At 42.3% G+C, this 26,205-nt stretch overlaps 1 protein-coding gene across 5 annotated transcripts in view; it reads left to right on the top strand.

The window, feature by feature from the left end:
• The window catches only part of LOC141173198 (germ cell-specific gene 1-like protein), a 93,866-nt gene that overhangs the window by 23,314 nt on the left and 44,347 nt on the right, over window positions 1-26,205 (top strand). For 2 of the 5 annotated variants that reach the window (XM_073657825.1, XM_073657823.1), the window contains exon 2: window positions 17,837-18,068. The exons of 2 other annotated variants lie outside the window; for them this stretch is intronic. The gene's annotated coding sequence lies outside the window, so the exon portion shown is untranslated. Of the gene's footprint in view, window positions 1-16,026; window positions 16,180-17,836; window positions 18,069-26,205 lie in introns of those variants that run through there. One more of the 5 variants, XM_073657824.1, reaches the window with a different exon arrangement.

The following is a 26,205-nucleotide window of genomic DNA, read 5'->3' on the forward strand; positions in this document are numbered from 1 at the left end:
ATCACGCAATGTTGCAAAAGATGTTGGTTGTTCACAGTCAGCTGTGTCTAAAATCTGGACCAAATACAAACAACATGGGAGGGTTGTTAAAGGCAAACATACTGGTAAACCAAGGAAGACATCATAGCGTCAAGACCGGAAACTTAAAGTAATATGTCTCCAAAACAGGAAATGCACAACTAAACAAATGAGGAATGAATGGGAGGAAAGAGGAATCAATGTTTGTGACTGAACTGTAAGAAGCCGCCTAAAGGAAATGGGATTTACATACCGAAAAGCTAAACATAAGCCATCATTAACACCTAAACAGAAAAAAACAAGGTCACAATGGGCTAAGGAAAAGCAATCGTGGACTGTGGATGACTGGATGAAAGTCATATTCAGAGATGAATCGCGAATCTGCATTGGGCAAGGTGATGATGCTGGAACCTTTGTTTGGTGCCATTCCAATGAGATTTATAAAGATGACTGCATGAAGAGAACATGCAAATTTCCACAGTCATTGATGATATGGGGCTGCATATCAGCTAAAGGCACTGGGGAGATGGCTGTCATTACATCTTCAATAAATGTCCAAGTTTACATTGATATTTTGGACAGTTTTCTTATCCCATCAATTGAAAGGGTGTTTGGGGATTTTTCAAGATGATTATGCATCCTGCCATAGAGCAAAAACTGTGAAAACATTCCCTGAAAGAAGACACATAAGGTCAATGTCATGGCCTGCAAATAGTTCGGATCTCAATCCAATTGAAAATCTTTGGTGGAAGTTGAAGAAAATGGTCCATGACAAGGCTCCAACCTGCAAAGCTGATATGGCAACAGCAATCAGAGAAAGTTGGAGCCAGATTGATGAAGAGTACTGTTTGTCAGTCATTAAGTCCATGCCTCAGAGACTGCAAGCTGTTATTAAAGCCAGAGGTGGTGCAACAAAATACTAGTGCTGTATTGGAGTGTTCTTTTGTGTGTTTGTTTTTCATGATTCCATAATTTTTTCCTCAGAATTGAGTGATTCCATAATTTTTCCCTCTGCTTGGTCTGAAAAAAATTACCCTTACTGAGTACCACATTTTTAATCTTGATTTCTTTTAGTGTTTCTTAAAGCCCTAAAGTTGCCATTTGAAATGACTTTAGTTTTGTGCCATGTCTGTGATCTGCTTTTTTTCAACAACATTAAACAACTGAATGAACATCCTCCGAGCCCAGTGATTCCATAATTTTTGCCAGGGGTTGTATATATATATATACTTCAAACATACATATATATATACATATATATGTAAACATATATAGCCAATGTCATTAACCCCTTTCTGGCCCAAGGCGTACTAATACGTATCTGGGCCCTGGGCCTTATGGGTCAGATACGTGTTAGGATGCCCTGGCAATTTCGCCCACACACAGGCCGTGCGGGCGCGATCGCCGTCGGGTGTCAGCTGATTGTCACAGCTGACACCCGGTGCTATGTGCTGAGAGCGGTCTCGCACCGGTCCCAGCACATTAACCCCCGGAATGCTGCGATCGAAGTCGATCAATTGCATTCCGGTGGCAAGAGGAGATAAGCCTTCTCTCCAGCGCCCCGCCGTGTCTGTGGCTGGGTCCCGTGGTTGTCATGTGACCTGGATGTCGTCATGATGACATCCGGATCACCAGACAGCAGGAAGATACTTTGATCATACGCAGTGCGTGATCAAAGTATCTTCTGCCTGTGCAGCGCTGACAGGATGTATAGCACAGGGATGATGCTGCATCCCTATGCTATACAGCCGATCAGAATGTAAAAAGTGAAAGTCCCATAGTGGGACAAAGTGTAAAAGTAAGAAAAGTGTCAGAAAGTGAAAAAAAAAATATAAAAAAAACCTGAAAAAAATAATCCCCATAAAATAAAAATATAATGTACCCATCAAGAAATATTATTATGAAAAAAAAAGAAAAAGAAGTACATATATTTGGTATTGCCGCATCCGGAACAACCTGACCTATAAAACTGTCCCACTAGTTAACCCCTTTAAGTGAACACTGTAAAAAGTAAAAATAAAAAACTAAGCAAAAAACTATGCTTTATCATCATACCGCCAAACAAAAAATGGAATAAAACGCGATCAAAAAGACGAATGTAAATATAAATGGTAACACTGAAAAGTCATCTTGTCCCGCAAAAAACAAGTCGCCATACAGCTCCATCAGCCGAAAAATAAAAGTTATAGCTCTCAGTATAAAGTGATGCAAAAGATAAAATATTTTTTCTGTAAAATAGTTTTTAATGTGTAAAAGCACCAAAACATAAAAAAAATAATAAAGAATAACGCTGCCTTATCAATTTTACCACACACGGAATGGCATAAAAAAAGCAAAAAAAACAATTCCCGAATTGCTGTTTTTTGTTTATTCTGCCTCCCAAAAATTGGAATAGAAAGCGATCAAAAAATGTCATATGCCTGAAAATGATACCAATAAAAACGTCAACTCATCCCGCAAAAAAACAAGCTATCACAATTCTCTGTCAGCCAAAATATGGAAAAAGTATAGCTCTCAAAATATGGTAATGCAAAAACTAGTCTTTGCAAAAAATAAATAGTGTATGACAGCTGTCAATCATAAAGACCCGATATAAATCTGGCATCGTGGTAATCGCCCCAACCCGAAGAATAAAGTCGTTGAATCACTTATACTGCACGAGGAAAGGCGTAAAAAAGAAACTCTAGGGTTAGGGTTGTGCTAGGGTTAGGGTTGTGATAGGGTTAGGTGTGTGCTAGGGTTAGGGTTGTGCTAGGGTTAGGGTTGTGCTCGGGTTAGGGTTGTGCTAGGGTTAGGGTTGTGCTGGGGTTAGGGTTGTGCTAGGGTTAGGGTTGTGCTAGGGCTAGGGTTGTGCTAGGGTTGTGTTGGGGTTGGGATTTTTTCAAAAGTAAAGAAAAAAAATTATGATATGGAGACTAGTGTTGAGTGCAAGTGCTCGCTACTTGAGTTTGCATCAGGTGCTTGGGTATGCACCTAGTATCGCGGGTGCTCGAGTGACATGCTCGAGTCTCCGCTCCATATGCTTCGCGGCCAATAAAACCTTGCGGGGATTGCCTTCCATGCACGAGCGATCCCCGCAAGTTTTGTTTTGGGTGTCTAACAACTGTGAAACATGCAGGGCGGGGACTCGAGCATGTCACTCGAGCACCTGTGATACATGATGCATACCTGAGTAAAACAATGCAAACTCAAGTAGAGAGCACTTGCGTTCAAGACTGATGACAACTTATTCAATATGATGACCTAATGTTATCAAATTCTGTGTCGTACCTCTGGGTTCAAAATGTTCACTATACCCCTTGATAAAATCCTTGAAGGGTCTAGTTTCCAAAATGGAGTCACTTGTGGGGGGGGTTCCACTATTTAGGCAAATCAGGGGCTCTCCAAATGCGACATGGCGTCCGCGCTCAATTCCAGCCAATTTTACGTTCAAAAAGTCACACAGTGCTCCTTCCCTTCTGAACCATTCCGTGCGCCCAAACAGTGTATGTTCCCTACATATGGGGTATCGGCATACTCAGAAGAAATTGCTCAAAAGTTTTTGGGGTCCATTTTCTCCTCTTACCATTGTGAAAATAAAAAATTTAGGGCTAAAACATAATTTTTATGGAAAAAGTTTGATTTTTTTATTTTCACAGCTCCATGTTATAAACTTCTGTGAAGCACCTGGGGGTTCAGGGTGCTCACCACACATCTAGATAAGTTGCCTGAGGGGTCTAGTTTCCAAAATTGTGTCACTTGTGGGGGGTTTCCACTGTTTAGGCACATCAGGGGCACTCCAAATGCTGCATAGCGTCCGCTAATTATTCAAGCAAATTTTATATTCAAAAAGTCAAATGGCGCTCCTTCCCTTCCAAACCCTGCTGTGCACCCAAACAGTGGTTTTCTCCCACATATGGGGTTGTGGTTTACTCTGGAGAAATTGCACAACACACTGCATGGTGCAATTTCTTCTGTTTCCCTTATGAAAATGCAAAATTGGGGGCTGAAAAACATTTTTGTGGGAAAAATGTGGAAATGTTATTTTTACAGCTCAATGTTATAAACTTCTGTGAAGCACCTGGGAGTTCAAGGTGCTCACCACACATCTAGGTAAGTTCCCTGAGGTTCTAGTTTCCAAAATGGTGTCACTTGTGGGGGGGTTTCCACTGTTTAGGCACATCAGGGGCTCTTCAAACGCAATATGGCGTCCGCTAATTATTCAAGAAAATTTTACATTCAAAAAGTCAATTGGCACTCTTTCCCTTTTAAACCCTGCCATGTGCCCAAACAGTGGTTTTCCCCCACATATGGGGTATCGACGTGCTCAGGAGAAATTGCACAACAAATTTTGAGGTCCATTTTTTCCTGTTAACCTTGCAAAAATAAAAAAATTGGCGTCTGAAGTAACATTTTTGTGAAAAAAGTTAAATGTTCATTTTTTTCTTATTGACAGATCATACAGTGATGTGAAAGTGTTTGCTCCCTTCCTGATGTATTATTCTTTTGCATGTTTGTCACACTTAAATGTTTCAGATCACAAACCAAATGTAAATATTAGACAAAGATAACACAAGTAAACACAAAATGCAGTTTTTAAATGAAGGTCTTTATTATTAAGGGAACAAGAAATCCAAACCTACAGGGCCCTGTGTGAAAAAGTGATTCCCCCTCTTCCTAAACATGAACTAACTGTGGTTGATCACATCTTTGGGAAGCTGAGTTCAATTGCCACACACAGGTCTGATTGAGAACAGGTGTGGCAGTAATCAAGAAATCACTTAAATAGGACTTGCCTGACAAATTCAAGTAAACCAAAGCTAGACATGCTGTGAGCCAAAGAAATTCAGGTACAAATGAGAAACAAAGTAATTGAGATCTGTCAGTCTGGAAAAGGTTATAAAGCCATTTCTAAAGCTTTGGGACTCCAGCGAACAACAGTGAGAGCAATTATCCCCAAATGGCGAATATATGGAACAGTGCTGAACCTTCCCAAGTGTGTCCGGATGACCAAAATTACCCCAAGAGTGCAGCGATGACTATAGATCAGAAAAGACTCCTCCCAACAACATCCAAAGAATTACAGGCCTCACTTGCCTCAGCTACAGTGTTCATGACTCCACCATAAGAAAGAGACTAGACAAAAATAGGATGCATGGCAGAGTTCCAAGACCAAAACCACCGATGAGCAAAAAGAACACAAAGGCTCATCTCAGTTTTGCCAGAAAGTATTTGGATGATTTCCAAGACTTTTGGGAGAATATTCTGTGGACTTATGAGACAAAAGTTGAAGTTTTTGGAAGATATATGTCCCATTACATCTGGCGTAGAAGTAACACAGCATTTCAGAAAAGGAACATGATACCAACAGTAAAATATGGTGGTGGTAGTGTGATGGTCTGGGGCTGTTTTGCTGCTTCAGAACGTTGAAGACTTGCTGTGGTAAATGGAAACATGAATTCTGCTGCCTACCAAACATCTTAAAGGAGAATGTCCAGCCATCTGTTTGTGACCTCAAGCTGAAGCGCACTTTAGTTATGCAGCAGGACAATGATCCAAAACACACCAGCAAGTCCACTTCTGATGGCTTAAGAAAAACAAAATTAAGACTTTGGAGTGGCCTAGTCAAAGTCCTGACCTTAATCCAATTGAGATGCTGTGGCATGACCTTAAAAAGGCAGTTCACGCTCAGATACCATCCAATGTGGCTGAATTACAACAAAACGCAAACGCTTGATTGCAGTTGTTGCTGGTAAGGGTGACCCAACCAGTTATTACGTTTAGGGTGCAATCACTTTTTCACACAGGGCCCTGTAGGTTTGGATTTCTTTTTCCCTTAATAATAAAGACCTTCATTTAAAAACTGCATTTTGTGTTTACTTCTGTTATCTTTGCCTAATATTTAAATTTGTTTTGTGATCTGAAATATTTAAGTGTGGCAAACATGCAAACAAATAAGAAATCAGGAAGGGATCAAATACTTTTTCATACCACTGTATATGACCCAGTCATACTGGGTCATATATGTAGAAAACTCCCCTTCAAAGTAATACCCATCTACCCTAAAAGATGATTCTCCAATTTTCACAGAACTGCTAACTTTACTTTTTTGTGCTTCTCAGTAATAGTGTTGAGCCACCCCCGTAGTGTTCGGGTTCGGTTCGGTTCGTCGAACACCGGGATGTTCGAGGAACTGTTCGTCGAACTGTTCGTCGAACACCTTAGAACACCGTCGAACACCGTTAAAACCAATGGCAGGCAAACAAAAACACATAGAAACACATAGAAAACACCTGCAAAGGTGTCCAAAAGCGGACAAACTGCTCAGAAGACACTCTCTTTAAAAAAGCCGGCCGGCAAATTCAGCAGCGGCATACACCGGTACCCGACAATTTAGACAAGAAGGAATAGAGCATCACACATAGATTAGATAGATAGAAACATGTCAGTCACACATATAAGAAGCACAGTGACAGTGTTGGTTACTGCACTTGTCATTTAGTGTAAAGGATTTATTAAAAAAAATATTAGTGTTTTCATGCACCGTCTCTTTAAAAAAGCCGGCCGGCAATTCAGCATCTGTACCCGACAATTTAGAACAGAAAGAATAGAGCTTCACACATAGATTAGATAGATAGAAACATGTCAGTCACATATATAATAAGTACAGTGATAGTGTTGCTTACTGTACTTGTCATTTAGTGTAAAGGATTTATTTAAAAAAATAATAGTGTTTTCATGCACTGTCTCTTTAAAAAAGCCGGCCGGCAATTCAGCAGCGGTACCCGACAATTTAGAACAGAAAGATAGAGCATCACACATAGATTAGATAGATAGAAACATGTCAGTCACATATATATGAAGTACAGTGATAGTGTTGGTTACTGTACTTGTCATTTAGTATTAAAATAAAGGATTTATTATTAAAAAAATTGGCGTGGGGTTCCCCTTAATTTTAGGCTCTAGCGGAGGTTAAGCAGACGGCTGGGGCAGATGTTTGAAGCCTGGGAAGGGGGTAATACCCACGGAGCTTCCCAGGCTACTAATATCAGCCCCCAGCTGAATACATAGCCTTTACTAGCTATTAAAATGGGGGACCCCCCCAAAAAAAATGACGTGGGGTCCCCCCTAATTTAATAGCTAGCAAAGGCTAGGCAGACAGCTGGGGGCTGATATTAATAGCCCAGGAAGGGAGCCATGAATATTGGCCCCCTCCCAGGCTAGAAACACCAGCCGTCAGCCGCCCCAGAAATGGCGCATTCATAGGATGCGCCAATTCTGGCACTTAGCCTCGCTCTTCCACGCTGCCCTGGTGCGGTGGCAGGGGGTAATAGGGTTGGGGTTGATGTCAGCTTATAATGCCAGCTGACATCAAGCCCAGGTTAGTAATGGAGAGGCGTCTATAAGACACCCCCATTACTAACCCCATAGTCAAAGTTAAAAAAAACACAAACACCCAGAATAAAGTCCTTTAATTGAAATAAAGACACAATCCTTTATTGTTCTAAATTAAACCATACTTACCATCACGCCCATTCCAGCTGAAGCCAACGATCTCCTGCAATAAAAGAAAAATAATAAAGCAACCTCATCCTTACCTTTCCATGGTTCCCACGACAGCTTCAGCTCTGCTACATCGAGATGACAGGCTGGACCGCAGCAGAACGCTGCCATCCAGCCTGTCATCCCGCAGACACTGAGAAGCGCAGGCTTGCTTGCGCTGCTCAGCGTCTCTCTGTGACGACATCCAGATGAGCCGAGTTCATGTCCAATGAACTCGGCTCACCTCATGCACGTCACTGACAGCGTGGGAAAATTCTCACGCTGAAGCGCTGATTGCAGGAGAATTTTCCCACGCTGTCAGTGACGTGCAGGAGGTGAGCTGAGTTCATTGGACATGAGCTCACCTCATGCACATCACTGACAGCGTGGGAGAATTCTCCTGCACTCAGCACTTCAGCGTGAGAATTTTCCCACGCTGTCAGTGACGTGCATGAGGTGAGCCGAGTTCATTGGACATGACCTCGGCTCATCTGGATGCCGTCACAGCGAGACAGTGAGGAGCGCAAGCATGCCTGCGCTTCTCAGTGTCTGCGGGATGACAGACTGGATGGCAGCGTTCTGCTGCGGTCCAGCCAGTCATCTCGATGTAGCAGAGCTGAAGCTGTCGTGGGAACCATGGAAAGGTAAGGATGAGGTTGGTTTATTATTTTTCTTTTATTGCAGGAGATCGTTGGCTTCAGCTGGAATGGGTGTGATGGTAAGTATGGTTTAATTTAGAACAATAAAGAATTGTGTCTTTATTTCAATTAAAGGACTTTATTCTGGGTGTTGTGTTTTTTTTAAATACTTTACTAGAAATTCATGGCGGTCATGTCTAATACTGGCGTGACCCCATGAATTTTGGGCTTGGGGCCAGCTGATAATACCAAGCTGGCCCTAACCCCTTTATTACCCAGTGAGCCACCGCACCAGGGCCCTGGATGAGTTGGGTACAGCGCCAGAAGATGGCGCTTCTATGAACGTGCCATTTTCCGGGGTGGCTGCGGACTGCAATTTGTAGCGGGGGGGGGGCCCAGAAAGCTTGGGCCTCCCTGCGCTGCGGATTCCAGCCCCCAGCTGCCTAGTTGTACCTGGCTGGACACAAAAATAGGGCGAAGCCCCACGTACTTTTTTTTTAATTATTTCATGAAATTCATGAAATAATTAAGAAAAAAAGGCCTTCCCTATATTGTTGTGTCCGGCCAGGTACAAATAGGCAGCTGGTGGTTGGGGGCAGCCCGTTCCTGCCTGCTGTACCTGGCTGGACACAAATATAGTGCGAAGCCCCACTTCAATTTTTTTTAATTATTTCATGAAATTCATGAAATAATTAAGAAAAAAAGGGCTTCCCTATATTGTTGTGTCCGGCCAGGTACAAATAGGCAGCTGGTGGATGGGGCAGCCCGTTCCTGCCTGCTGTACCTGGCTGGACACAAATATAGTGCGAAGCCCCACTTCAATTTTTTTAAATTATTTCAGGAAATTCATGAAATAATTTAAAAAAAATTGACGTGGGGCTTCGCACTATATTTGTGTCCAGCCAGGTACAGCAGGCAGGAACGGGCTGCCCCCAACCACCAGCTGCCTATTTGTACCTGGCCGGACACAACAATATAGGGAAGCCCTTTTTTTCTTAATTATTTCATGAAATAATTTAAAGAAAATTGACGTGGGGCTTCGCCCTGTTTTTGTGTCCAGCCAGGTACAACTAGGCAGCTGGGGGCTGGAATCCGCAGCGCAGGGAGGCCCAAGCTTTCTGGGCCACCCCCGCTGCAAATTGCAGTCCGCAGCCACCCAGGAAAATGGCGCGTTCATAGAAGCGCCATCTTCTGGCGCTGTACCCAACTCATCCAGGGCCCTGATGCGGTGGCTCACTGGGTAATAAAGGGGTTAGGGCCAGCTTGGCATTATCAGCTGGCCCTAAGCCCGAAATTCATGGGGTCACGCCAATATTAGACATGACCACCATGAATTTCTAGTAAAGTATTTAAAAAAAACACAACACCCAGAAAAAAGTCCTTTAATTGAAATAAACACACAATTCTTTATTGTTCTAAATTAAACCATACTTACCATCACGCCCATTCCAGCTGAAGCCAACGATCTCCTGAAATAAAAGAAAAATAATAAAGCAACATCATCCTTACCTTTCCATGGTTCCCATGACAGCTTCAGCTCTGCTACATCGAGATGACAGGCTGGACCGCAGCAGAACGCTGCCATCCAGCCTGTCATCCCGCAGACACTGAGAAGCGCAGGCTTGCTTGCGCTCCACAGTGTCTCTCTGTGAGGGCATCCAGATGAGCCGAGTTAATGTCCAATGAACTCGGCTCACCTCATGCACATCACTGACAGCGTGGGAAAATTCTCCTGCACTCAGCGCTTCAGCGTGGGAGAATTCTCACACTGAAGCGCTGAGTGCAGGAGAATTCTCCCACGCTGTCAGTGACGTGCAGGAGGTGAGCTGAGTTCATTGGACATGAGCTCACCTTATGCACGTCACTGACAGCGTGGGAGAATTCTCCTGCACTCACCGCTTCAGCTTGAGAATTTTCCCACGCTGTCAGTGACGTGCATGAGGTGAGCCGAGTTCATTGGACATGAACTCGGCTCATCTGGATGTCGTCACAGAGAGACGCTGAGCAGCGCAAGCAAGCCTGCGCTTCTCAGTGTCTGCGGGATGAGAGGCTGGATGGCAGCGTTCTGCTGCGGTCCAGCCTGTCATCTCGATGTAGCAGAGCTGAAGCTGTCCTGGGAACCATGGAAAGGTAAGGATGAGGTTGCTTTATTATTTTTCTTTTATTGCAGGAGATCGTTGGCTTCAGCTGGAATGGGCGTGACGGTAAGTATGGTTTAATTTAGAACAATAAAGGATTGTGTCTTTATTTCAATTAAAGGACTTTATTCTGGGTGTTTGTGTTTTTTTTAACTTTGACTATGGGGTTAGTAATGGGGGTGTCTTATAGACACCTCTCCATTACTAACCTGGGCTTGATGTCAGCTGGCATTATAAGCTGACATCAACCCCAACCCTATTACCCCCTGCCACCGCACCAGGGCAGCGTGGAAGAGCGAGGCTAAGTGCCAGAATTGGCGCATCCTATGAATGCGCCATTTCTGGGGCGGCTGACGGCTGGTGTTTCTAGCCTGGGAGGGGGCCAATATTCATGGCTCCCTTCCTGGGCTATTAATATCAGCCCCCAGCTGTCTGCCTAGCCTTTGCTAGCTATTAAATTAGGGGGGACCCCACGTCATTTTTTTGGGGGGGGTCCCCCATTTTAATAGCTAGTAAAGGCTATGTATTCAGCTGGGGGCTGATATTAGTAGCCTGGGAAGCTCCGTGGGTATTACCCCCTTCCCAGGCTTCAAACATCTGCCCCAGCCGTCTGCTTAACCTCCGCTAGAGCCTAAAATTAAGGGGAACCCCACGCCAATTTTTTTTAATAATAAATCCTTTATTTTAATACTAAATGACAAGTACAGTAACCAACACTATCACTGTACTTCATATATATGTGACTGACATGTTTCTATCTATCTAATCTATGTGTGAAGCTCTATTCTGTCTGTTATAAATTGTCGGGTACCGCTGCTGAATTGCCGGCCGGCTTTTTTAAAGAGACGGTGCATGAAAACACTATTATTTTTTTTTGATAAATCCTTTACGCTAAATGACAAGTACAGTAAGCAACACTGTCACTGTACTTCGTATATATGTGGCTGACATGTTTCTATCTATCTAATCTATGTATGATGCTCTATTCTGTTTGTTATAAATTGTCGGGTACCGCTGCTGAATTGCCGGCCGGCTTTTTTAAAGAGACAGTGCATGAAAACACTATTATTTTTTTAAATAAATCCTTTACACTAAATGACAAGTACAGTAATCAACACTGTCACTGCACTTCTTATATATGTGACTGACATGTTTCTATCTATCTAATCTATGTGTGATTCTCTATTCCTTCTATTCTAAATTGTCGGGTACCGCTGCTGAATTGCCGGCCGGCTTTTTTAAAGAGACGGTGCATGAAAACACTATTATTTTTTTTAATAAATCCTTTACACTAAATGACAAGTACAGTAAGCAACACTGTCACTGTACTTATTATATATGTGACTGACATGTTTCTATCTATCTAATCTATGTGTGATTCTCTATTCTTTCTATTCTAAATTGTCGGGTACAGATGGTGAATTGCCGGCCGGCTTTTTTAAAGAGACGGTGCATGAAAACACTATTATTTTTTTTGATAAATCCTTTACGCTAAATGATAAGTACAGTAAGCAGCACTTTCACTGTACTTCGTATATATGTGGCTGACATGTTTATATCTATCTAATCTATGTGTGAAGCTCTATTCTTTCGGTTCTAAATTGTCGGGTACAGGTGTATGCCGCTGCTGAATTGCCGGCTTTTCATGTTTCACTGTTGGCACTGTTCCCATCGATTTGGGCAATCACTGTAATGCCACAACCACCATGGCTGTGGCATTACAGTGAGTGGCAGACAATCCCTGCATGATTGGTGCTCTAAATAGCGCCAGATATGCAGGACACGCTTTTGGTGCACGAACAGTTATCGAACATAACCTCGAACAGCCGAATTTTTTGCAAATCGTTCGGGTTCGTCGAACAACTCGAACACCGCCCAAAACAGCTCGAATTTGAGATTGGCGAACAGTTCTAGTCGAACACCGCTCATCTCTACTCAGTAACTCAATTTTTAATGCTACAGCAACAGTTCAGCTCTATTTACTGAAGAAATATAAAATGCAGGATTTTCTCCCATGGAGCTTTCTCATTATGAGGTACTTCACTACCTCCCACAGTTGATCTTGTCTCAGTTCAACTTCTTCTTAGAGGTTACAATCTATTAATCTCAATTCTCTCTGGTACTTCAGTTTCACCTGCTTCAATCTGGTCTCCAGGCAAATATGCATCTCAGTAGCTAAGGTTTATACTTTTACATGGCACCCAACAAAACGTAATGGTCAGTTTAGACTGTAGCAGTCATCCCTGCCTCAATTTTGGGCGGTAATTCTAACAACCTCTATGGAAGCTTCTGAAGTTTGTCTCCACTCCAACTGCATAACTGACTTCTCTCGATTACTGGAGCTCTTTCTGATCTCCTTACACTATGCTTACCATCCTGTCACTTCATCTACCTCTCTGCATGCTTATGCTGCCTTCTGCAACACCTTCTCCACTTCTTCACATCTACTGCCCTGGGCTGTAAACTGAAGGGCCACACGTGAGCTTCTGCCAGATTTCCTCTAACACTAAAGCCTCCTTCCATTTGTATTTGCTTTGCCTAAATAAGTTCAGGGCTCCTACACTTATTGTCCAAACACTGCGCTAGTCGAACAAGACCTTGTCTGCAGGCATATGAAGCCCAGGGCCAACTTTCTACAGCATGTTTGAGGACTGCCTGAGGGCCTAATTGCCAGTGTCCTATTGTGGACAGCAGATAAAAATATTTTTTGATCTCTGCATGTGGGGAAAAAAGGTTTAACATAGGTAAATTATAACTATGGGGACATCTGGCCAAACATCCCCAAAAAACACAATTGCATGTCATAGATGTAAAAAATAGTGTTCCTCACTGTCTACTTCAACTTCATCAGTTATGAAAGCATGATCTATACTTCCTTAGTAGGCACACCTCCCATAACTTTTCTAATAGTCATGGAAACCTACCACTTTTCCAGTTATTAAAGCTGCCTTCACCCACTTGCAGCTGAATGTATATAATGCAGGAGGCATAACCTGATCTCTAGAACCAATTTGCGTGTAAGGTTATGTTCACTCATCAAATTGTGCTAAAATTTCTGCATTTTCTCCTATCTAGTCATCACATGATCAAGTTTAATAGAGATAAATGTGACGCGCCCCCAGGGCCGTGGGGTACTCTGCAGCCGGACCTCTGGTTGCTGGGGGATATCACGGTGGCTGACCCGGTCCATGGCCCAGGGCGGTCACCCAAAAGGGAAATTATTTATAGGGGATTTGTAAAGTGTTCGTGACGCCACTTGTGGAATTCGGCTAAGGGAGTCGCCGCTGCAGAGCAGTCCTTTGAGGCAGATGTTAGGGCAGATGATGGAACGGCTCCCCACAGGTGGAGCGGGCCTCAGGGCAGCGTGGGGGAATGGATGGTGTTACAGGGGAGAGACGGCCAAGGCGGTTCAGGAAGAAATGACGGACACTCACACGGGGGTTCGCTTTGGTACCTTTACTGGTGTAGATGCAGGTATGGTCCAGGGTACTCGGTAGGCAGGGTGCACTTCTGGACTCTCCCCAGTGAGCGGGTATAGGGCCTCCTGATCCGTTGTTTCCACTTGCTAAGCTTCTGACTTGCCTGGAGCTAGGCCTGGCTTAATTACTGTCTCTCTCTCTTGCACCTGCTGACCTGGTGATAGGGCCTTCTCTTGGAGATCACTCTCCCTGGTCGCTGGGGCCTCCGTGACTCCTAGCCCTGGTACAGTAGTCAGCGTTGGTCGGCCTGGGACTTGTAGTCCTCCAGGTATCCGGTGGTCCCTACTGGGTATAAAGGGTCCCTGTAGCCGCGGACCCAGTGTCCGGTGTATATTTCGGGGTGAGCCTGGTACGCTCCTCTGCCCCCTCAACTCCTCTCTCCTTTCCTCCTTGCCATCGGCCGCACTCAGGGCCCTCATTACGGCAGCATCAGACGAGCTGCGTCTTCGCTGCTCTCAGCGTCAGCACGCTCTCAGACTCTTCCCAGTCTGACTACAAACAACTAACTTCTTACTGCTCACTGAACTAACTAAGCTGCCTAGCTCCACCCTCCCTATTTATATCCCTATCAGGGCTCCCTCTGCTGGTCTGAGGTGGTAGGGTGGAGGTGTGTGAATGTAATGAGGGCCTCTTGTGGAGAAGTCCATCCATGCACCCTACTGGGTTCCTACTGGGTTCTGTGGCACCCGTGCGCAGCAGGGCGCCACAAATGTAATGTCGTATACTTAGGCAGAGGAAATAATATGTACAATTATGCACTAAATCAGGGATGGGAAACCTCAGGCCCCCGGGCAAATTCCCAGGGACCGTAGTGCTTGGGCAGAAGCTGTATTTTGACTGCTGCTGGACCATTAATACCTTCTTGCTCTGGGAGCACGCGCATGTAGTGTTCACTACTGAATGCTGAGGCGCATGCAATGAAAGATTATATCCTAACACCAGTGCCAGCATCAGGACGCACTTTGTGGTCGGAGTTAGCGTGGGATTTGTACCGCCTCCAACGGATGGTATAAATATCCAAATGGCCCCTGGCAGAAAAAAAATTTCCCACTCCTGCACTAAATGGTAAAACACTGGGTAAAACTGCCACTGAAAAAGACTTGGGTCTATCGGTGGATGGCAAATTCAACTTTAGTGACCAGTGCCAGGCATCTGCTGCCAAGGCAAATAAAATAATGGGATGCATTAAAAGAGTAATAGATGCTCCTGAGGAGAACATAGTTTTGCCTCTATACAGGTCACTAGTGCAGCCAGACTTAGAAAACTGCGTACAGTTTTGGGCTCTAATGTATAAGGAGGACATAGATGAACTAGAGCGGGTGCAGAGAAGAGCTACCAAGGATAGTAAGGGAATGGGTGGATTGCAATACCAAGACAGGTTATCTAACTTGGGGTTATTCAGTTAAAAAAACAACAAAGGTTTACGAGTGATCCTATGTACAAATATGTGAAGAGACAGTAGAGAGATCGTATAATGATCTTTTTACACCTATGCCTGGTGACAAGCGAGCATCCTCTATGTCTAGAGGAAAGAAGGTTTAATTATAAGAAGATGATTCTTTACTGTAAGAGCAGTGAGATTATGGAACTCTCTGCCACATGATGATGTCATAGTTCATACACTACAAGGACAGCCTAGATGCTTTTCTCGAAAAATATATTACATGTTATGGGCACTAGATTCTGTGATGGAGTGCTGATCCAAGGATACTAGTCTGATTGCCAGGTGTGGAGTCGAGAAGGAATTTTCCCCTAATATGGGGCAATTAGCATCTGCCTCATGGGGTTTTTTCCTTCCTCTGGATCAACATGTTAGGCTATAGGTTGAAATAGATGAACTATGTCTCCCTTCAACCTTAAAAACTATGAAACTATGAAATGCGGGTTTTATTGTTACACCAAGTCATTTGTCCCATTTCCTGAACTGCTCCCTTTTAGCTTTGGCAATGTAAAAATGTATTCCATCCCACCAATAAATGAGATAAGATTGATAGCTAGACATGTGCCTTTTATGTAATGTTGTCTTTTCTTATCCTACTTCTTCATAGAAAGCAAACTCGTTATTGTAGGCAGATTTCTAATGAAGTCATCTGTTTGTGGGATAAGACCATACCCAGATAGCTGCTAATGTTTTTAGAATCCTGTTAATCTTCCTTAAAACTGATGTTACGTTATCCAAGCAGATAATCAAGGCATTTTAATCAGCTTTACTCATTCTCACATCATAATAAAAAGCCTGGCTGGCGTGAAGCAGACATCATCCTAACAGCTCATCTTTAGTCATATCATTTTTAACTCTCACATCTTTTTGTCATATCATCTGTTGCATTCATCAAAACAGGATTGAGTTATTCTAGATGGATTTTACTTTCATGAATTCTGCATGTAAGTATTTGTTCAACAAGCTTACCAGGCTTAATATGAATGATGTTGTGTCCACGGTGTGACCTGTTTTACTTAGAACGTGTATCAGCTGTTCTGATGTGTCCACATTAGCTGGGACATGGAGCTCCTTCATAATGGTACTTGCTTTCTCTCCTAACTGTACAAGATTTAGTCAGAGTTCTTTAGATAGTCAGATTTTCTGGACTTGGTTTACGGTTTTACAATTACTGTAGGTATTTGCTATGGCACTGTTACCTCTGTATAGCAAAGGAAACACAGACACATATATTCAGTAATTATTCATCTAAACTGATATACTTATACCCATTGCATTAGATAAACAGAAAGAACCAGTTCAAAGGTTTAACATAGTCAACATTTAACATGTATTTTAGTTTTTATATAATGAAATAATCTAAACGTTGAATGTTGGTTATTCGATTTTAAATTGTATTGTTGTCACTTTGCTCATCTTTCCTAAAATTCCACTACTGCAACTTTATGACATTCATCCCTACATCAGAGTTGCTTATTTTTGTGGTGATATTATGGGGTGTCATTTTTAATAGAGAATATTACTGACGATTCTCAGTTTCTACATGGTTGTGATAAAATTTTCCACAAAAAATAGAGTAAGGTGAGTTTGGAAGATTACAGTCTTTTAACGTGGTCCGCAGATTCCAGACCCACCCGGCGGGGTGGCCCAGACGAGGGAACTGCATCTATAAGATATTTATGGCAAATCACGCAAATATGCTATAAATGCCTTGCTTGTCAAAATCTCATTCTATTGCCATAGGTACTGCTGTTATGTAAGGGTGACAAAGAATCGCATTGTAAACGGAAAATGCCACTGACCTGATGATCAGAGCTACAGATGTAGACAAGTTTAACTTGACAAATAACAACCCTTCTTGATAACTTGTCACTTAAGGTTATCTTGCGTAACATGATTAAGATAATGTAGCATTGCACAAGCCATTGACTGATGTTAGGTGTCAGCTTAGACTTTTTTGCACTGTGGTGTCTCAGTAAGGTGTTATCTGTAGTAAGATAACCTTGGCTACATCAGTGTTTAGTTTTACTTATTTTTTGGTAATTGTCTTGGTTTGTAAATTGAATCCAAGTTATGGAAATGCGCTGGGATACATAAAGTATCTCTCATAGGCTGATGAAAAATTACTGATTAAAAAACTTCTGCAACTTAAAGTAAAATTAAAGGCAATTTTCCTCTGATTTGTCCATTACAATTAAATTATTAGTGAAATAGTGATGAGCGAGCATGCTCGCTAATTGAGATTTACGAGCATGCTCGGGCAAACACCTAGTATATTCAGCGTGCTCGGTATTATGTTTGAATCACTCGTGTGTATGATTTGCGACTGTTTGTCAGCTTTAATACATGTGAGGAATGCCTACGAAACAGGCAAGATACTCGGGTGTTCGCCCGAGAATGGTCGTTGAAAGGGTTAACAGAACATACTCGCTCATCATTATTAGTGAACCATTGAAAAATGCATCTGGATACAGCTACCAAATTAGACATTTTTGACAACACAACACAGGTATCAGGGCTGACATCATTTTCAAAAAATGCACTAACTCCCTTGTTAGATAATTGCTGTTGGCCTTGCATTTATCTTCCCACTGTTCACAGATGCACTTTCCAAGAAACGTGAGACAAACTGCTATTGATCACACTCACCTCAGAAGGGAGAACGGTTTGCCTCACAGCCCCAGGACAATCCCAGGACAATCCCAGGACAATCCCAGGACAATCCCAGGACAATCCCAGGACAATCCCAGGACAATGCGTCTATGTATACTAAGAAGATAACTTTGAGAGCACCAGCAATTACATTTTGAGCTTCTTCTCTGTAAAATGGGTGGTGAGTAACTTGTGAGTTTTTTGTTTCTAAAGTGATGAGAACTGAGGCTTAACATGGTGTTAAAATAGTCTAATGTGGCAGCCATATAAGCTGACTATTATTGAAACAATTAGAAGCTACACAGGGATTGATGAGCTGACATGGAGATACAGAGAGGGAAGTCCATTGGGGCTGTGAGTGGAGTACTTGACATCCCACCACACAGCAACCTTATCAAATGTCTATTAGGTAAGATTAATAGGTCAAATGACTCGGATTACAGTGCAAATGGCTGTCTACATCCCTATATCCTGTATGCTGTAATGTATATTTAACAGAAGGCAGGAAAAAGGATGAGATCTGAAACTGTATTTACCCAGTTGTCATAGTGTGGGATATCTTTATGAAAAGGTGTTCCCAAGCTTTGGTAAAAGCTTTAAAAAAACAAGGGTTATGTTATCTCATCAGATAGGTATTGTCTGAAGGAAAACATGCCATTTTTGTTTTCCCATATCAAATCTGAATAACCCAAAATTATGAATCTCCTTCTGCTCAAACTACCAATTGACCATAAATCTCACCGCTAAAATAGTTTGCACTTCCTAAATGCACAACACTACACATCAAATTTGTGGGCCAATAAGTACAGCAACATATTCACACTATTCTCTTGCAGCTGAAGGGGTTAACGGGATTGTCCAGTTTTAAACTTCAATTGTTCAAATTCATGATTTGTATGAAAGTAACAGAATCATCATCACTCCCGCAAAGAGACTCTTGTGGCGCTACTTCTTCACAAGCCTTTATATATCTTCACAAGCCTACACTTATCATGGAGGAGTGGCACTCGTGTCAGGCGTGCAGATTCACATGCACACTTCCCCAAAGCTCATGGGAGTTCACCATCTCATGCATTAAATAGAACCTGTCAGCAGGGTTTTGCCAACTAAACTACAGTCTACAACAAAATGGCGCCACTGCCAGCGGATGCGCGGTTGTAACTATCATCAAGTCTAGATGCTCCATCTGCACATGCGCCGCCCGCTGTGTACAGAGGACCAGTGCAGGAGCGCGCAGAAGAAGACATTGTCTTATAATGAATCATTATATATTTTACTGTATCGGTAAGACAGTGGGGTTGAGCGTGTTCTCTTTTTAATGATAATACCGATCGGAGGTATCTTGCGTGCAGCACTGTTGACAATGTCTTCATCTGCGTGCTCCCGCACTGGTCCTCTATACACAACGGGAGGGTCATGCGTAGATTGAGTATCCAGAGTCCGCCGGCGCCATTTTGTTGCAGACAGAATTATTTTTTCGGAGACCACTGCACTGGCTGCATAAGATCAGTGACCTGTCATTCACATAGGAGGATGAATAAGGGACCAGAGCACCAAGACAAGATCCTGCCCACAGGCCTGGCCCGATACACAAAGTTATCATTAAACTTCAAACACATTAAATAAAAACTACAAAACGGTTTCCTTATCATTTTAATCAGTATCAAAGCACAAATATGACCAAGCCTGTAATTTAGTTGCCAAAAGCCTGCTAACAGGTTCTCTTTAAATGCGTACATCATCACTCAGATATAAGCATTGTCTTTTGCATTTTACCTTACATAGCGCCACAATAAAAACATAGCTGTTAGCAGTGTTGGACTGTTATTCCAAAGGCCCACCAATAACATAGAATAAGGGGGGTCTCACTGTTCTGCTACATGCAAGTATTACATTACATTGATACACAATTTTATCTCTGCTTGTGCATAATAAATTGTAAAGTTTTTCTAAATGATTGCTAAGATGTTGCCTTTGTCTGTACATAGTGAATAAAGTGTACAATCAAGTGAATCAACTACTGCTCATGTATGGGAGTGGAGGGCCCAATAGTTCAAAGGGGCCTACCATGGGATTCACCTGCTCTCCTGTAGGCCTGTCCGAGCAAGGCAATTAGCACCATATTAATGTAATTTTAAAAACAAGAGGCTACCAGTGTAACAACAATTATGCTTTTTTATCATTACTAAACACAAGGCATCTCCTATACACAATACATGATTAAAGTACACCCATTACCTGTAACAACTCTAAAATATATGAATTGGCATCTAAGTTTCCCTAGTTTCCTGCTTTTTCAGTTTTCCCCATTATGAAGTGGCCACAAGGATAAAAAAATGACATGCACCATGTAATTGGATTACAACAGTAATGAACACTTACAAGGTGGCTCAGTGGTTAGCACTGTTGCTTTGCAGCCCTGGGGTCCTGGGTTCAAATTCCACCAGGACAACATCTGTAAGGATTTTGTATGTTCTCCCTGTGTTGGCGTGGGTTTCCTCCAGGTTCTCTGGTTTCGTCCCACACTCCAAAGACATACTGATAGGGAATCTAGATTGTGAGCCCCAATGGGGACAGTGATGATAATGTATGTAAAGCGCTGTGGAATTAATGGCGCTATATAAGTGAGTAAAATAAATAAATAAACATAGTAATCAACCCCTCTCATATTGAGATTAGTGTTAGTATTCTTTTGAGAACAAATGGACTACATCTGTGGTCCCCCTTTTAGTCGAGTACGATAAAAGTATTTAGCACTATCATCCCTTCCTCCCCAAAAAAGTCCCCTCATGGTCTAATCCTGTATTGTCTTACAGCTCTGGAAGATAATTATGGGGGTACATGAGTATGATCTTTTCAAATCAGATCATCTGAAATTGGCCTTAGGGCACAGTTTTTTTCACTTGCATTGGATGATTACTGTTAAAAATGAATAGTCATTTTGTTCCTCTTTTTTTAAGCTGGGGTTACCAGGGCCCACATAGCTGGTTTCTTCTGTATTATGACACAGAACATATCTGTCCTATGAAGCTTCACAGAGAAGTCAACACACACATTGTCCATATCCATCTCTTCAAGAAATGTTCTCACTGCTGCAATCCCATCATTGTGGTGTATACGTGAATAGAGATTCACCATATCAGTGGATGCTAGTGAACACCCATCCCCCACATCACATTTTCTAAATACTGAAAAAGCATTTTTGGATCCCTCAAAAAATGGGAAGTCTTAAATAGCAGCCAGAGGTGTGACGCCATACGCTCACTGGTCGCTTGCCGACACCTAAGTAGAGAGTAGTCTGGATCGTGTGCTCGCGATTCTGGATGAAATCCATGACACAGTGATGGCACGATGAGATATTGCGTGATCTCCCCGGTGTCATCTCTGTGGAGTCCCTGACACTCACCATAATCACTTTGTCAGTGGCTTGGTTATTAAATATCTGTTATTTGTCAACTAACGTATTGCCCCTTTTTCTTTTTCTGTTTGCTAAACTCCTAAGTAGGATATTTAAAAAATGTTATATCCTAAGTTACTGCAAATATAGCATTGGACAGTATGCTGCCTGGTGCATGTGGTGAAAAAAAAATTAGATTTTTTTTATCCAGTATTTTTTATTGCATTTTTAATGTTACACAGTCAAAGATTCCATTCCCAAAATCACATTGGTCCCCCTCACCCACACCAAAAATATAACCAGCAATAAGCACTTGCTGCCACAATGTCATGGCATTGCAACTCTCTGTGAGAAATCCTTATTCTGTTTAAAGTCCATATTTTAATTAACCTGCAAAAGGATCATATATTATTACATTCAGAAAGTACATTCATTTCCCTTAAAATTATACCTCATAAGTCATCCATATATATGTTTAAGACAATATTCCATTGTTTTAGTTCAAACTCTCCACTGCCCCAAAAACTTTCTACAATATCTTGCACAAGTCGGGTCGGAACCAAAACAAATAGATTCAACTACATTCACCATATTTTCTCAAATTTGCCTATGGCACCTTTGTTTTATACATACATGTTGTTTCAATGGATAAAAAATAAAAAATATTCTGTGATGTTGAGGGGTGGTTCAGACCAGCGTTGGGCTATACTTCATTTATTATATGTACTTTCCTGTGCCTTTATCTTTCAAGCCAAGGGCATTCCTCATCATATGTATCAATGTGTTTTATTGATGTGACACCTCGGGCAAAGCTACAAATCTGTAATTCCAATGTGATGTGGGAAGACTGGTGTTTTGTAGAATCAATAATCCTAATTTGCATTCAGGAACAAACCTGAAGATTAGGCTGGACTAAGCTAGGTATCGTAATAGAGGATAGAAAATAGTAAGAAATATCAGTGGGTAACCCAATCCTATAGATAATAGAAATCCTGAAAAAAAATGATAAAACAATTCAAATAAGTCACACAGGACAAAGGGCAGCACATAAGGCTATGTGCCCACGATGCAGAAATGAAGCAGAAAATTTCTGCATCTCCCTGGCAGAAAAAACGCAGAATACATGCGGATTCACATGCGTTAACGCATGTGTTTCCGCATGCAGATTGACAAGCGCTTTCCAGGCGATAGCATCACTTGGAAAGTGCTTGACAACTAGGTCACACTGTATAAATCCATGCAACCGGCATGGATTTATATAGTGTGATCGTAAAAATAAAAAAATAAAGCTATACTTACCCCCGATGCCCCGGCGTGTGCTGCAGCGCTCGTCCTGGCTTCTTCCTGGTTGCCGGCACATCGCGAGACAACCTGCGGTCACATGACCGCGACGTTATCTCAGGTCCTGGAAGGAGAAGCGCTGCAGGGGCCGCCGGACAGGTGAATATAAACTTTATTTATTATTTTATTCTTTTTTTACAGGTACAATGGTACCCAGGTCTGGATGAGAGTCTCCTCTCCTCTAGAACTGGGTACCATTCGCACATTGAGACGCATGTTATCCGCTTGTAGAAATGTACAGACACGGATTCTATGCGTCTCAATGCAAGTCAATGGCGGCGCTTCCGCAAAATTAATGGACATGCTGCGGATTCATTTGCGCTGCAGAAACGCTGCGGAAAAATCCGCAGCATGTGCATTGACATTGCGGAATGCCATTGGGGACCATGGGGTGCGGATTACCATGCGTTTTTGAAGCGTTTCCGCTGCGGAAATTCCGCAGCGGAAACGCATGAAAAACGCATCGTGTGCACGCAGCCTAACGCAGGAGAAGACAATGCTAGTAAACTTGTAATACATGACATCTAGAGGTATAGGTTGTGTAACCAAGAGAGCAAGACCAAAAGAATAGACAGACATTACAGAGTGAATGCTTGTGTAGATAAGAATAAATCCTACAGTGTGGTGAAAAACAAAGGACAAGCAGCTGGACTGGGCACAACTTAAAATGCAGCACATACAGAAACGAAGTTTATACCGACGTGATTCTCCCCCTGCTGGGATAGCACCCACCCAGATACCCATTTCGTCACAAGCCTTTGCCTGTGGGTGGGCATCATCCCAGCAGATGGTATGAACTAACCTTTCTCTATGCAGCATTTTTTCTACTTCTGTTAATCTACCATTACCATGTTACAATTACAGACCTGTTCTATTCCCCCCACTCACCATGGAACCTTTTCTTTTTCCGCTTTTTAGGCTATGCTCAGTCTAGCTGCTCTTCTATTTGTTCTTCACTGCATTATAGCATTTATACAAGCATTCATTCCATATTATAATCACGGTCCCTCCATTATTTTGACCTTGTTGTCTTGGCTCCACACCTACTCACCCCCTTACTAGATATTGTCTCCTTGTTCAGCATGTGCAGCTCTTTGTCTTGTATAACTCATTTTTAATTGTTTTATGAAATATTACTGATATATTGATTTTTATTGATTTTTTTCTACCAAGCAGTCTCCCAAATTTTTAGTAGGATTTAGATATTTTGTTGAGTATATATAACAAATGAAGATGTGACATGCGATGGGGCTTCACTTATTGACAAAGATGCCAATCTTTACACTCTTAAAGTGATGGAGGAAACCTGTTCAGGAAACTAGTAAGAAGACTCTGATACAGACGGGAAGTTATTCCTGAAGTAGAGTCCACTTGTCTAATCACCTCTAGATTTTCCAGTATTATATGACCGTGGCTGATCCCTAATAGAAGAGATCTGATAAAAGTAATAATAATAATTTTTCTATAGCGCCAACATATTCCGTAGCACTTAACGTTTTAGAGGAACTTGTAGAGACAATAAAATACATTACAGAATAACAGTAGTCACATAAATTAACAGATACCAGGAGGAGAGCGGGCCCTGCTCGCAAGCTTACAATCTATGAGGAAATAGGGGAGACCCGAAAGGTGGATGGTAACAATTGCTTGTATTGTACGGTCAACCATCAATGTAATAAATAGGGTAATCACATAAAGCTGAATGAATAAGTCACCAACCAGTATGTGAACAAGTACAGACATAGAGGTCTATTAAGGGGGGTTGTGAAGAGAAGATACGAGGGTCCTGATTTGGAAGTAAATTTTATATGCGAAAAACAAAGATAGTGAGGTGAGGCAATAGGCCAGTCTAAAGAACTGCATTTTTAGGGCCCACTTAAAACTATGGGTATTGGGGATTAATTGAATAGTCCTTTGGTAGTGCATTCCAAAGAATTGGCGCAGCATGCGAGAAGTCTTGGAGACGGGAGTCGGAGGTTCAGATGATTGAGGATGTTAACCCTAGAACGCATGACCATAAAAATCTACATTTTCACATACCTGGGGCCTTTTAGGCCCGTGTGTGAATAATAAATAAATGACCAACTGGAAATGACAAACAACTATATACCTGAGGAATACCTAGAGTTTCAAAATTCTAACTAAAGAAATCTTGCAGAAAATAGAAAACAATTAAAAGGGCGGGCCTGCAAGGCCCCAGGTATGCGTTCTAGGGTTAATCTTAGGTCATTATCAGAACAGAGGGCATGGGTAGGGTGGTAGACCGAGACCAGGGAGATGTAGGGTGGTGCTAAAGCATGGAGCGCTTTGTGGGTGAGGGTGATTAGTTTATATTGAACTCTGTGGCGGATGGGCAACCAGTGCAACGACTGGCACAGGGTGGATGCGTCAGTGTAGTGGTTGGCGAGGAATATCATCCTGGCTGCTGCATTCAGGATGGATTGGAAAGGGGAGAGTTTATTAAGAGGGAGACTGAGTAGTAAAGATTTGCAAGTAGTCCAGACGAGAATGAATCAGAGCGACAGTTAGGGTTTGTGCGCACAATCAGTATTTGCGTGCAGAAATTTCTGCAAGGTTCTGCACCTCTTGGCAGCTAAAAAAAACTGCGGAAATTCCACGTGTTTGCTTTTTTTTGCGTTTTTTGGTGTGTTTTTGCCTGCGTATTTGTCATGCATTTTTTCCAATGTATTGTGTAGGAAAAACGCAGGCAAATCCACAAAAAGAATTGACATGCTGCATATTTAGACGCACATGAAATCCTGTCAGGAAAATTCCTGATCATGTGCACAGATCTTCCAAATTCTCATAGGAAATCCTGGGATAAAGATTACAATGCATTTTTGGCTCATTTTTGCATGGAAAAAATGCACAAAAAACGCACCATGTGCACATAGCCTAAGAGTTTTTGCAGAGTCAAAGGTAGGAAAAGGTCGAATTCTAGAAATGTTTTTGAGGTGTAGATGACATGAGCGAGAGAGTGATCGAATCTTGGGAGTGAATGAAAGATCTGAATCAAGTATGACCCTGAGACAGCGTGCTTGTTGCTGGGGAGTAACGGTTAAGACACACACAGAAATGACAATATCAGGCATAGGTAGGTTAGTGGAGGGAGAAAATACAAGTAGTTCAGTTTTTGACGGGTTCAGTTTCAGATAGAGGGAGGACATAATCTTAGAGATGGCGGAAAGACAATCACTGGTGTTTTGTAATAATTCAGGGATGAGGTCAGGAGACAATGTGTATAATTGGGTGTCATCAGCATAGAGATGGTACTGAAAACCAAATCTACTGATTGTTTGTCCAATAGGTGTGGTGAATATGGAGAAGAGGAGGGGGCCTAGGACTGAGCCCTGTGGAACCCCGACAGTAAGGGGAAAAGGAGAGGAAGAGGAGTCAGCAAAAGATACAGTGAAGGAGCAGTCAAATAGGTAGGAGGAGAACCAGGAGAGAGCAGTGTCCTTGAGCCCGATAGAGCGGAGCAGCGCGAGGAGGAGCTGGTGATCCACAGTGGTGAATGCTGCAAAGAGATCCAGGAGAATCAGCAGGGAGCAGTGATCATTAGATTTAGCTGTTAGTTAAT

The sequence above is a fragment of the Phyllobates terribilis genome, unplaced genomic scaffold (assembly GCF_046119375.1).
Source record: "Phyllobates terribilis strain yellow unplaced genomic scaffold, ASM4611937v1 Scaffold_12__6_contigs__length_324123572, whole genome shotgun sequence".
NCBI classification, from domain to species: domain Eukaryota; kingdom Metazoa; phylum Chordata; class Amphibia; order Anura; family Dendrobatidae; genus Phyllobates; species Phyllobates terribilis.